At 40.2% G+C, this 12,040-nt stretch overlaps 1 protein-coding gene across 1 annotated transcript in view; it reads right to left on the bottom strand.

The window, feature by feature from the left end:
* dner (delta/notch-like EGF repeat containing) overlaps nucleotides 1-12,040 on the bottom strand; it is a 61,892-nt gene that overhangs the window by 24,804 nt on the left and 25,048 nt on the right. The window lies entirely within an intron of this gene.

Raw genomic sequence — 12,040 nt, forward strand, 5'->3', positions numbered from 1 at the left:
GAAGCACTTCAGCTTCACTTTTTGGGAAACGTCTTGTCATGAATCTTTTCTATACAGTCTATGGTTAACATATCAGACCATATTTCAATATGTTTTTTCTGATTAAATGGTTTAAAAAGGTGTTTATTTATAATTAACTATGATAGAATGAACTCTACGGTGGATGATTTAGTTAATGTAGAGATAGAGAAAGAATATTTTTTTCTCATAATAATAAACCTGTGATAAGCTTTATTTATTTGGCGCTTTTTCTTGACATAGTGCTTTACAGAAAAAAACAATGGAGATTAAAAGAGGAAGCAGCATGAAAACAATAGAGAGTTCATCATTTTGTAAAAAGAGGGGTATCAAATGAAGTCAATTAAAAAATAAAACCAGTAGTCAAAAGTTCATAAAAGCATTGCACCAAAAAATATTTTCAGAAGAGATCCACAGTAGGAAGACCAGTGTAACGAATTCAGTGGCGAAAACAACTAAGTCGAAGATTGTCTTAGGTTTGCTTTTGTGTGGGTTTTTGTGCCAAACTCACTTTTATTATTGTTCTGTGACTTCCCACCCTGCGCTCTGCTCCGTCCTTTTGTCACATCTTCACTTTGTTTTCCTAATCTGTTGTTGCAGCACTGCAATTCCCCCTCTCACCCACACATATAGTGTGAGTATATATAAATGCGTGCACATGAGCACAGTGGCTTTTCATCCGCTGACATGGTTCTTGCTGTCATGCAGCTGTGAGGAAGATGTACCCTAACATTCTCCTTCATGCTGGTTTCACCCATCAATAATTGATCACGTTTGGAGGAAAATGTTTCAATGTGGATGTTGAAAGTAACAGAGGACAAAGCAGAGCCTGCCAAGGTTAGAGTTTTTTTTGTGTGGCTCTCTGAGGCATTTTAGGCTTTAAAATGTCTATAATCCTGCTGCGTCTTATTCACGTGAAAATTCCATGAAACAACCTCAGGTATCTGCGGTTCAAGCTGTCCAATTTAAATGTGCTGGAGATCACAGCTTTAATAGAAGCAGGAGGAAAAACAAAAACCCAGGCTGGAGAGAGGCTGAACAGAGGGGTGGAGATAATGCTCGTATAAATCCCTCAGTGCATACAGATGTGTGCGTGTGAGAGAGAAACAGTGAGGAGCAGAACAACAGAGCATCATTAACAGTCCGTTCGCTCCACGACAGAGTCACAGCTCATTAGTGTTAATCTCTCTCAGGTTTTTTACTCGCTACGCGCTCTATCAAACCCTTTCCCTGCTCTGCTCTGAAGCACAGCAATCAGAACGGTCCCGGCAGGCCCACTCCTCGCTTCTTAGACAGTCTGCCCAGCTTATTTGAGTTTATCAACCTTTTCAGAACAGCAGCGTTGGCTCGTCTGGGTGAGAGGAAGCATCAGAGTCCAGCTTGTGACCTTTTTCATCTGTCACTGCTGATTTCTCTTCCGTCCTAACAGGCTCCGTGCAGGCTGCACACAATGTCCTCGAACCAAGAGGAACGCAACAGGAATTTAAACAAGGCTCAGTATATGAGCTGAAATCTGGGTCAGATTTGACTTACTTTTTCTGAAATTGTTTGTAAACTGCAATTCTTACATATCATGAACATATTATTCAGGTAAAAGATCATCATATGTATGAATAGTGAAACTTTTGTGGGTATTCTTAACTCAATTATACGAGCAATGATTTATTAATTAAAAACTGTAAATTGTCTCTTATTTCTACTTATTGGCCCCAATAGAAGGTGGAGCCTGATTGTCTGACATTTCCCTCAGTAGTTCAGCCTGTTAAAGATAACCTACACTTTTATGACTCATGTTGATACAGTTTGTTGAATCTATCTCACTGGTATTACTATTTGATTGTTGTTATGGTGCTTGTTGATGTTAGGAACTCATGTGTTGTACCTGCGTCACTGTGCTCGTCATCGTTCGGCACTGAACAGTTCACAGGCCCTGAACTCTGACAATCAATTTCCTCTAAGCAGCTGATAATAACTTACATTAGTGGCTTTGTCTGGCCAACAAACACAACAATGAGATGCTCTGAGGCTAAATGAATTGCTTCACAAGTGCCTGTGACCTATTTGCTAATTTGGGACGGCTGCACCGAGGAGTTGGGATCGATACAGGCAGGCGCATGCAAACAGCAGCGCTACCTAAAGTATTGGCATCATCAGTTTAACCTGCTGGTGGAGATGGATGTGTCTTTTTCTGCAGACATGCCACACACACGCACACACGAACACACACAGAGAGATAACTAATTAGACTGCATTTGTGCTCAGTGAGCGAAACAGACAAGCATCAGCATAAAAGCATAAAATCAGTAACGGCTTGGAAAAAAAAGAAAAGAAGAGAGAGTGAAAAGTGAGCAGAACGTTCCGTTTATCCGTTTGGAACATCATCACTTAAATATGAAACTCAGCAAATGGATAATTGAATTTAGCAGCGTGAACTAAACACGCAACCGAATGTTACATCTCATTCTCCACACAGGCTACACATCCATAATGTAAAATGAAGACGAACACAGTCTGGTGAAAATGTACCTACAGTGCATATGTGAGAGGAGCTTGAAATGCTCTTTCTTCACATTTAAAAAGTGTTTTTGTTGAGTCCTGCTGCCTCTAAAATGCCTCGAGGAGGCTGTCGATCAGCTCACATGACAACCTGACATCCTCCGACAACCAACTGAGGTGTGAGAGTGTCACATTGCTGTTAAGGATATCAGCAACACCTTGACAGGAAAAGGAAACGTTCACACTCTGATGAAGCAGCCAACCGGCCTGATGTGCTGCAGTGGCAATAGACTGCAGAGTTAATTAATGAGGAAAACGAGAAAACACATTTAAAGTTGGTTTTCAACAGTAACAGACGTATGTATTTATACTTAAGTTCAACTAAAAACTTGGACTGATGTTGGTGTCTTTAAATGGCATGTGTAACATTCAAGAATTCTCATTTTGGAAACATCGAGAAAATTGTTCAGAAAATGTAAATATTAAATTTGGATTTGGAAAGATTGAGACTGTTCAGCTGATCCACTTCCATTTGGTCCCTGTTAAAATGTGATTTGATTTAGAGCCTTTAGTCAGTGCACAGCTTGCAGGATTGATAATCAAAGCTAGTAATTGATCAATTGGGAAGCAAAGAAATCAACATTTATGGAGAGTAAAGTTTACGTCAACGAAAGAATATTTCTTAAATTGTACATGTTTATAATCACTTGCAACGGTTTTACCACTTTTGTGCTGAAGTGTGTGTTAAAGGCATTAAAGGTAATTCCAGAGTTTTTCTTTCACATTTAAGGACGCAGCGTGAAGAATTAATAGATTTAATTATGTGGATGTGATGATGAACAGCGTGTATTAATGAAAAGATGTGGCACTGAGGAAAAACCTTGAATAAAGACGCACTTCAAGTTTTACAAGCACTTGTCTTCAGCCTGATCATGATGGAGCAGGATGAAATCATTCCAGTAAAACATTCACAGCAGCCTCCTTCTAATAATTCACCATCATAACCCCCTGTTTGTCTCTGTTCATGCAGCGTTTTGTTTACTGAACGACGCCCACCGGGAGAGAAAGAAACTCACAACTGCAGGTTTTCAACTTTCTCTCACTCTCACTGTGAGTCAGACATTTTTCTCACCGATGCTCTCGTGGCTGAATGGGCAGCAGGTCCTTGAAGGCACATTTAACCCCGGTTGGTACGAGTGCAGGAGACAACCGTGAAAGTCAAAGTGAATAATTCAGTGCCTTGATCGTCTCTCTTTGTCCTCTCCTGATCTCCAGAGCCTCCATATTAAATGTTGTGGTTCAGTAGAGGTTTTCAAATTAGTTGTTTCCTCAATTAAGGAAGCTATTAATTTAATAAAGTGGGTTTGCTCTTTCCAGGCTAAGTTCAACAAGCTGCTCTAAACCTCCAGCCGTGATTGAGCTTTAGCCGTCTGCACTTTCATAGCAGGAGTTAACCGACCGGTTTATCAGCCATTTACTGTTTATAGGTGACTCATTTGAGCGTCAGGTGATCCCACAGCAGGGGCTCACTGCTAAATACACACACAGTGCTCACTCAAACTGCACATTAAACTCCATAGAATCTTCCAAATGAAGAAATGGTAAAAGATCTGTATTGATTTATCACTTTTCTAGTTTTGATGACAACTCAAAGCGCTTTAAAGTGATTGTGCTATGCATCCATTCACACACACACTGATACAGTGCATCTATGTGCAGAACTGTCTCTCTCACCCACTATCGACACAACCGTCGGGGGGGATTTTCGGGTGCAGTATCTTGCCCAAGGAAACTTTGGCACTCGTAATGGGGGCGGGGGGGAGGGACCTGGGATCGAACCGTTGACCTTTTGGTTATAGCACAACTTCTTAAGTTTCTCTTAAGTCACACAATGTTGAAAAACAAATTGAAAAAAAGGAAAATACGAAGCTGAAACTCGTCAATTAACACACAAACACAAATCCGACTTATTTCTAAAGGCAAAAGATATTTCAGTATTTTTAATACAATGCATAGAGCAGCATAAGAGAAGACACACATTCCCTCGACATCTGCAAGAAGAAGCTCTGCTTATTAGCACTTTGCTTTGACTTCCATTCATTGTGGAAAGCGTAACCAAAACCTTAACCGGGAGCTAAGGAATGACGTTTGGTCTCATTAGGACATAAGGTCCTGAAGAGGCAAACAAAAGACGAGTCCAATTACAGTGAGTGTGTTTGAGTGTGTGTGTGTGTGTCTGTCTGTGTGTGTGTGTGTGTGTGTGTGTGTGTGTGTGTATGTGTGTTTGTGTGTGTTTGTGTGTGTGTGTGTGTGTGTGTGTGTGTAGCTCATACTCTGCAGTTTCCCTGAAATTGTTCCTTTATAAAATGGTTACTTTGTAAAGCTCCTTTATAACGATCAAGATGAGTTGCCATAGCTACAGTAGCTAGGGAACGTGACGGCAATTAGCACACAGTATTATACAGTATTGTTCGCGGAGCATGTGTGTGTGTGTTGTTGTGCTCGCTCTCCTGCCTTTGCACACACAGTCTCACTCTTTTCCCATCGAGCTGCAGCCATAGGATCTGTTTTATAATCCACTTAATTCCACAATCTGGGCAGTTGCTCAGCAGTTCTGCCTCCGTCAGTCAGAGTGACGACACCTCCTGCTGTGGAGGGAGAAAAGATACACACAGCTTCTTCCTAATCGCTCTCTCGTGAAAACACTCGCTGAGGAAAATATATCTGCAGGACGTCAGATGGGATTAATGTGTCCAATAAAAGTTCCTGCTAAACGACTTGTAGCGGTACACAGAGTGCTTGTATCTGGACCACTGCAGTCACCGATCATGATGATGCTGCAACACTGACGCAGTGTTGTTACTGTGCAACAACAGTGTGCAAGTTTGAGCCTCGAGCACACAACATCTTCAGCCTCTTGTTTTTCTGTTGTGATCAGAGCAGATTGCCTGTCATTCTTTTGTACACAACAAAAATAACTACAATACTTTATCACGGTGGGAAAGTGTTGCCAGACACTCATGTTGGTGTTTTCAAACTAAAATGATATTTTTCTCAAATCTATTTTAATCCCCATCCAAACACACCTGAAAACACATCATATGACCTAAACAGGAATTGCTTGAATAACAGCTTGTCACAATCGTATGTGTTTTTGTATCATTGTAAAATGCAGAATTGAACGGCACAGCAGCAGCATAAGAGAGTTATTGATTATCCATGTTCTGCGACACACTGACAGGTGTTTTCTTCCGGAAGAGTCATGTGATAAGAGCCTGACAAATCAGCAAAGGCTACGTTATGGGACATGGAACAAACTAAAATGCTCCTACTAAACGTCAAACTCATTTTTCTCAAAGATGGTTTCTGTTACACCAGGTGATTCTTATCACACTGATGTTTGTCTATGTCACACTGATGACAGGTGACGACCCCAATGCACACTTAACATGCGGAAATAACTGGTCCAATAAGAGTCAGTGGGACCAGTCTACTGCGGCTCCATCCCATGATCGCTGCTCTGCAGACTCTGGCTCCAAATCACGTCATATATTTTTTTGCTCTTATTAAGATGAGGGTCGAAGGATTTGTCAGTTGGCTCTGTTCAAGGCTGCAAATCAGTCAGTCACCTCCAGTCTCTTTATCCATTATGAGTATGGAAGAATGAATATCTACACATAACAATGAAGACGATATTTCTGAAGAGATAAAAAGGTATTAAACCCACTGACTGACATTGTGCATTGAAACACTTCGATTTATATTCATAAATTAAGGTAAATTGCCAACTCTACAAAAGTTCCAGTCATCAATTTGCTTATTCTGAAAATCTATTAGGGAATAAAAGAATTGGAGCATCATTCCTACCATTGTTTCGGGTTATGACACTGTCCTCGCTGTCGTCCTGACTCCAATATCAGCACAATCCCGATGTGATGTTCATGTTTTACTAATGAGAGGAGTAGTTAAAAATTGATGCGTCTGATCTAGATCCGTCTTGTTTCTAAGACTGAGCGCGTATTTGTCAGGCGTTCGCTGTTTGGAGAGGAGCATTGCATAATCTCAAAGGAGCAGAATAAATATAGGGAAATGAAAAGCTGGAGAGGAAATATTATCCAGTAAGACACAAGCTATGTTCTAACCAACAAAGCTCTAATAGTTTCCACAGATTGACAGCTGTGAAACACTCTCTATAACCGCGGTAAAGGAATTACAACCAGGTTTAAAACATCCAGGGAATAAATACTCTAATTATATGATCAATCATGCAGCAATTAGCTGGATGAACCAAATTAAACTTTCATATAGCCAGCAGTGATTTCTATCTCAAATATGCAGTGTGTAATGAGCACTTGCAACCCAGCTAAAGCAAAATATTTAATTCATGATAGTGACAAAATAATACTTGAAAATCATCCCTCAACAGAGTAGTTTCCCCCCCCCCCGGTCTTCTCTCCAGTCTCCTCTCATGAGGTTTGAGCCTCAGGACACACAGAGGTGTCAGTGGAAGTGTTTCTATTACAGGCTTGAAGCATCAAGGAGTAAAGTGATGGGGGATAACAGGTGATAACAGGTCCCTAAATCTGAGGCTGTCCTCCTAAACAGATAATCCAGCTTAGAAAACTGAAATTGAATTATCTGGATTTTATAACTTTAAATACCCAGGAGTATTAGGGTCCTTATAAAGTAAAACAAATTCTGAGATTTCAAAAATAATGTTATAATATTATAATAGTTTAACAGACAAAAAAGTCATAAAATTGCGAGAAAACATTTCACTGTGTATTGTAAAAATAAAACTTGTTTTCCATATCACTTTATTTTTTAAATCTTATATTGTTAACCTTAAGTAGCCCTTTTTCTCCATTATATAAAAAACATATTAAATAGGTTAAATACTATATATACTAGGTCTTATGTATGTTTAGGTGGGTCATGATTATATTCACATAAGCTTACATAGTTTGAACTGTCTCGTGTCGTGTTGTAATTCTTCTTCAACAAAACAGATATTAGCACAGTGTAATAAAACTATAGAAACAAGAAAAAAATGGAAGTGACAATTAATAGTCCACAAAGGTTATTTTCTATTCCGCTACTTCACTTTATCTTCAATTATGTGGAAGTGGAAGATATTCTGGGACTCCTTCATATCTGTTGTACTTGACACAGGTCATAAACTCCATTCACTCTGGTCTTAAAAGGTTTTAATTATAACTTACTTGAACTGGCAGAAACCCTTTATATCAACCCTCTGATCCTCACACGTCTGAAGCTCAGACACTGCAGGTTATATCCCCATGTACACTGGCTTCCTAATCTGTGACGACTCCACTAAAAAGAGACATTGGAACATGCGCTCACATCTTATCTAACTCCCTCTCTTGACTGCTGCCTCACAAAGAAGGAGCGGTCTCCATCTGTCTGTCCCCGACTCGTTCAGACGCTTCATATTTTCCCCTGGACGTCTCCGTACTCTTAGCATCAACAACAGGGGCCCTGCTCTAGCCTTGGTTGCTATGGTTACCGCTGATGGGAGCAGAGCAGCTGCCGCACATCCTCATCTAGAGCTAAACAGTGGACTATGGTGGCTTGTACTTGACCTTGTGGAATAAGAGACATACAGGCAGTTAAAGAAAGACATTGCTTCAAATGTGGGATGAGTGACACGTCTCAAAGAAGGACAAGGTGGTGGACCCACTGACCCCATGAGCTACTGGGAAAAGGGAGCAATGGTGGAAAAACTGCATCTTATCAAATTATTCCAAATCTCTTATGTCTTGTGATCCAGTTGTTCTGCCATATTATGGATTTTGTGACTATACTTGCATATGAAAGGGCTCATTTATAGTCGCAAACCCCCCAAGAGTTATTATTATGCAGTTTCCTTCAGCTCCCATAGCTCACTGTGGGGGTTTTCTGTCCCACGATTGGGGGGGCGGGGGCTGTGGCTCAGGACATAGAGCTGGTCTTCATCTTACCAGACGATCTGCTACTCATATCTCCCATGTAAATGATATGTGTTTGTACAGAGTATTTCCAGTCTCACCGACCAATAAAAGCGCTCCACACATTCATACTGTACTTCTATTTACAACGCTTTTTCTATCACAAGCCATTCTTACATCGTTGGTACAGATCTCAGGGGCAATTTAGGGTTTAGTGATTTAGTAATGAAGACCGGATCCAGGGATTGCACCATCAACCTTCTGCTGACAGGCCAATCTTCTCTACTTCCTTAGCTACAGCTACCATGTGTCCTTAATCCCTCCTTTACTCAAGTTGTGTGTGTAGACAACTGATTTGTAAAAGGTACCAACTTAATAATGTGTTTCCACTGCTCCCATGTGTCCAAAAAACAATTAACGCAACTTTTAAGCTGCATTAACTTTTCAAACGTAAGTTGATGTGGCGGACCTGTTAGCAAACAGCCTCCTATTTACACTTAAGAGCAACGTTTACATCTGTGCTGTCTCCGCTCACTCCTGAGGGAAAAGTCTGACTTCGAGACAGCTAAATGCTCCTCTATATTTTCAACAGCTATAGTTGTTAACGTTTTCTATGTGCCATCTGGTGCTGGGCATATAATGCAATGTGTCTTTTCAAATGCTTTGCACAGAAAACAAACTCATAATTGTTTGCAGCAAAGCCAGCAGAAGGAAGATGGATTGCACTCATTCACGTAAGCCTATGACCTGTCAAGTGATGCCACTAAACAGTCTCCGTCAAGGGTATTTACAGAAAAACACTAACATCATCCAGAAGGAATTTATGTCCACAGGAAAGATCTTCTACTGAGAATTGCACAAGCAGCTTTCACCTTAGGAACATTTCCAGAGGTGCTTCATGTGAGGAAACAAATATCCCAATTAATTGCTCTTTTTTCCAAAGCTTTTCCTGACAGACCCCGAGAAATGTCCATTTACTATCCAGGCTCCAACCCATGTGAGAATACAGGAAAAGAGTTGTTGACATTTCTAACATGCAACAGATTTAGAACTGAAAAAAAATGCAAATACATCAGGATGAAAAAGAGGCGTCATGCACGTAGAGGACGCTGACAAAGATGTCAACTTGGAAAGACAAGGAGATTCAAGAGGTTTTGGCCTTCATCATGTCCGGCCTCCTGCATGCCTGCCTAACCATGAAAATCTCCTGCTCATTTTTTTCATGTGTGAAAGGAACATTCTGAGATTTCCAGAGTTCTGTAGGGCTACTTAAAGGGGGAATAATGGATATTACAAGAAACAGTTGTAAGTCATTTGTGAGTCATAGCATGACTCACAAATAAAGGTCCAAAATCTTGATTAGCAATCTCATCGGTTCTTGAGAAATTATAAAATCCCTAAAAAAACACACAGATGTAACCAACGATACAGTCAACCACGGCTTAACACTGCCTCCTTCACAATTCTTTTTTTTTATATATATATGTGTGTGTGGTTCAGAGTAGACACAGTATCTTGCAAAATCTTCCTGATACATGTGATTACATAATATCATGACTTCATTCTAGCAAATGTACGACTTTTCTTTAAATATTCCGACTTTAATCTTCTAAATATATGACTTTTGACTTGTAAATTCTCATATATTTCCCCATTAAGTCTCTCTATTACTCCATCATGAGATACATCCTTATGAACACAGCTGAGAACAGATGACGACAACAGAAAACAGTTTATATTAATAATTATTGTTGAAATATAAATAAATATCCTCATTCCTTCCAAAAAAAACACAATTAACTGTTGTACTCATAAGCTCTGGCTCGTAGTATTGTATTGTTCTTTCATTCACATTACGCCGACATATTCCAAAATCATACCCCAGGATCAACTCAGGATAAAGACAATCTGCTGCCATCTGCTCCACATTCATCCAAACTACTTCACCGTCCAGTAACACAGGACGACAGTTGTGCTGGGGCCTGAAAGTGCATCTTTGCCAGCAAGTCTTTAATGTGGTCTATTTCTGCACATCAAAGCGTCTCCCATCGCTGCCTCTCTCTAAAACTTCCCCACCACTTCCTGGCCCGTCTGGCTTCAAAGAGCAACTTCTCTTTCAAACCTTAGATCCACGAGGCCTCGACACAAACAAGCACCTTGATAAATTTCAATCGTGCTTCGATGCTTAAAGAGATGTAAATGGAGGAGCGGTTGGAAAGCATGCCAATGAGGTGAGAAGACCCCTCACGCTGATCATTTCACATCCAATTATTATATTTCACTTTGCTACATACATTTATTTAATCAAAGTCCTTCCTGCTTTTCTGTTTCTACGTATCTTGACTTTTTGTTGTCACATTTTAATTGAGCTTCATATTTTTTCGGCAAAATCTGTCACTCAAAAGCAGAAATGCAGCAGGAGGACGCTCACTTTTCCTCCACTTTCATCAAACAAATGATATTAAGTAACCTGCCGTGATCGCCTGACATCAATCAAAAGACAATTATGTCTCCAATCTGCCAAATGCCAACACAGACAAGGAGAGAGATGGGGGCTGATGCAAGAGATGAGAACAATAAGAGGATGAAGAGGAGGAGACGGAGAGGAAAAGGAGAAAGTGAGAGGAGACGGATTTAAGAGAGGAGGTGGTGCAAGGCTTTATTTATACCCAGACAGAGGGAGTTTTTCTTTCGTTTTTCTTTTCATCGGGTATATAACATCTCCCATACGTAGCTTTCAGCTGTCACATTACAATGACAGCTAGTCCGTCTGCTCGACAGATAATTTCTCGAGTGTGGACACTTCATAACGCCACAGCTAGACTTGATTAGTCCCGACTCAGCTCTGTCAGAGATGGTGCTACACTATTACAGCTGTCAGAACACTAGTGTCATAAAAAATTTAGACGATTCCTCCTGTAATTTTTAGCGTTGCTGCACATCGGAGGGGCGGCGCGTTGGTGCAGTGGTTTGCACTGTCTGCTTGTTTTCTGTTTGCATGTTTTCTATCTATCTATCTATCTATCTATCTATCTATCTATCTATCTATCTATCTATCTATCTATCTATCTATCTATCTATCTATCTATCTATCTATCTATCTATCTATCTATCTATCTATCTATCTATCTATCTATCTATCTATCTATCTATCTATCTATCTATCTATCTATCTATCTATCCATCTATCGACCAACCTACCAATGATATGTTGATGTCAGCTGGGATTGGCTCTACCTAACCAGCTGATAAGCAATCTGTAGGATGGAGGGATGGACAACTCTATGTATTAGTATTGTTAAAGGAATCCAGAGTATTTGCAGGGAAATGGATGATACACATCAGAGCTCCACAACATCTAACTTGAGAAATTGTCATTTGCCATCTCTTAACAACCCGTGACTCAAACTTGGCTGCTGACTTTCCCTCATTTTGAAGTAACGTATGAGTGAAATCTAACTGAGCCATAAAATTACTTTGGAGCAGTGATCTAAAAGTATAAAGTTTTGCTGTTATCTAAAAGACGCTCTCCTGTGTTCATGTGCAACGAGTTGAACCTGAGAGCTGAAATCTCTGTG

The sequence above is a fragment of the Limanda limanda genome, chromosome 6 (genome assembly GCF_963576545.1).
Source record: "Limanda limanda chromosome 6, fLimLim1.1, whole genome shotgun sequence".
Taxonomy (NCBI): Eukaryota; Metazoa; Chordata; class Actinopteri; order Pleuronectiformes; family Pleuronectidae; genus Limanda; species Limanda limanda.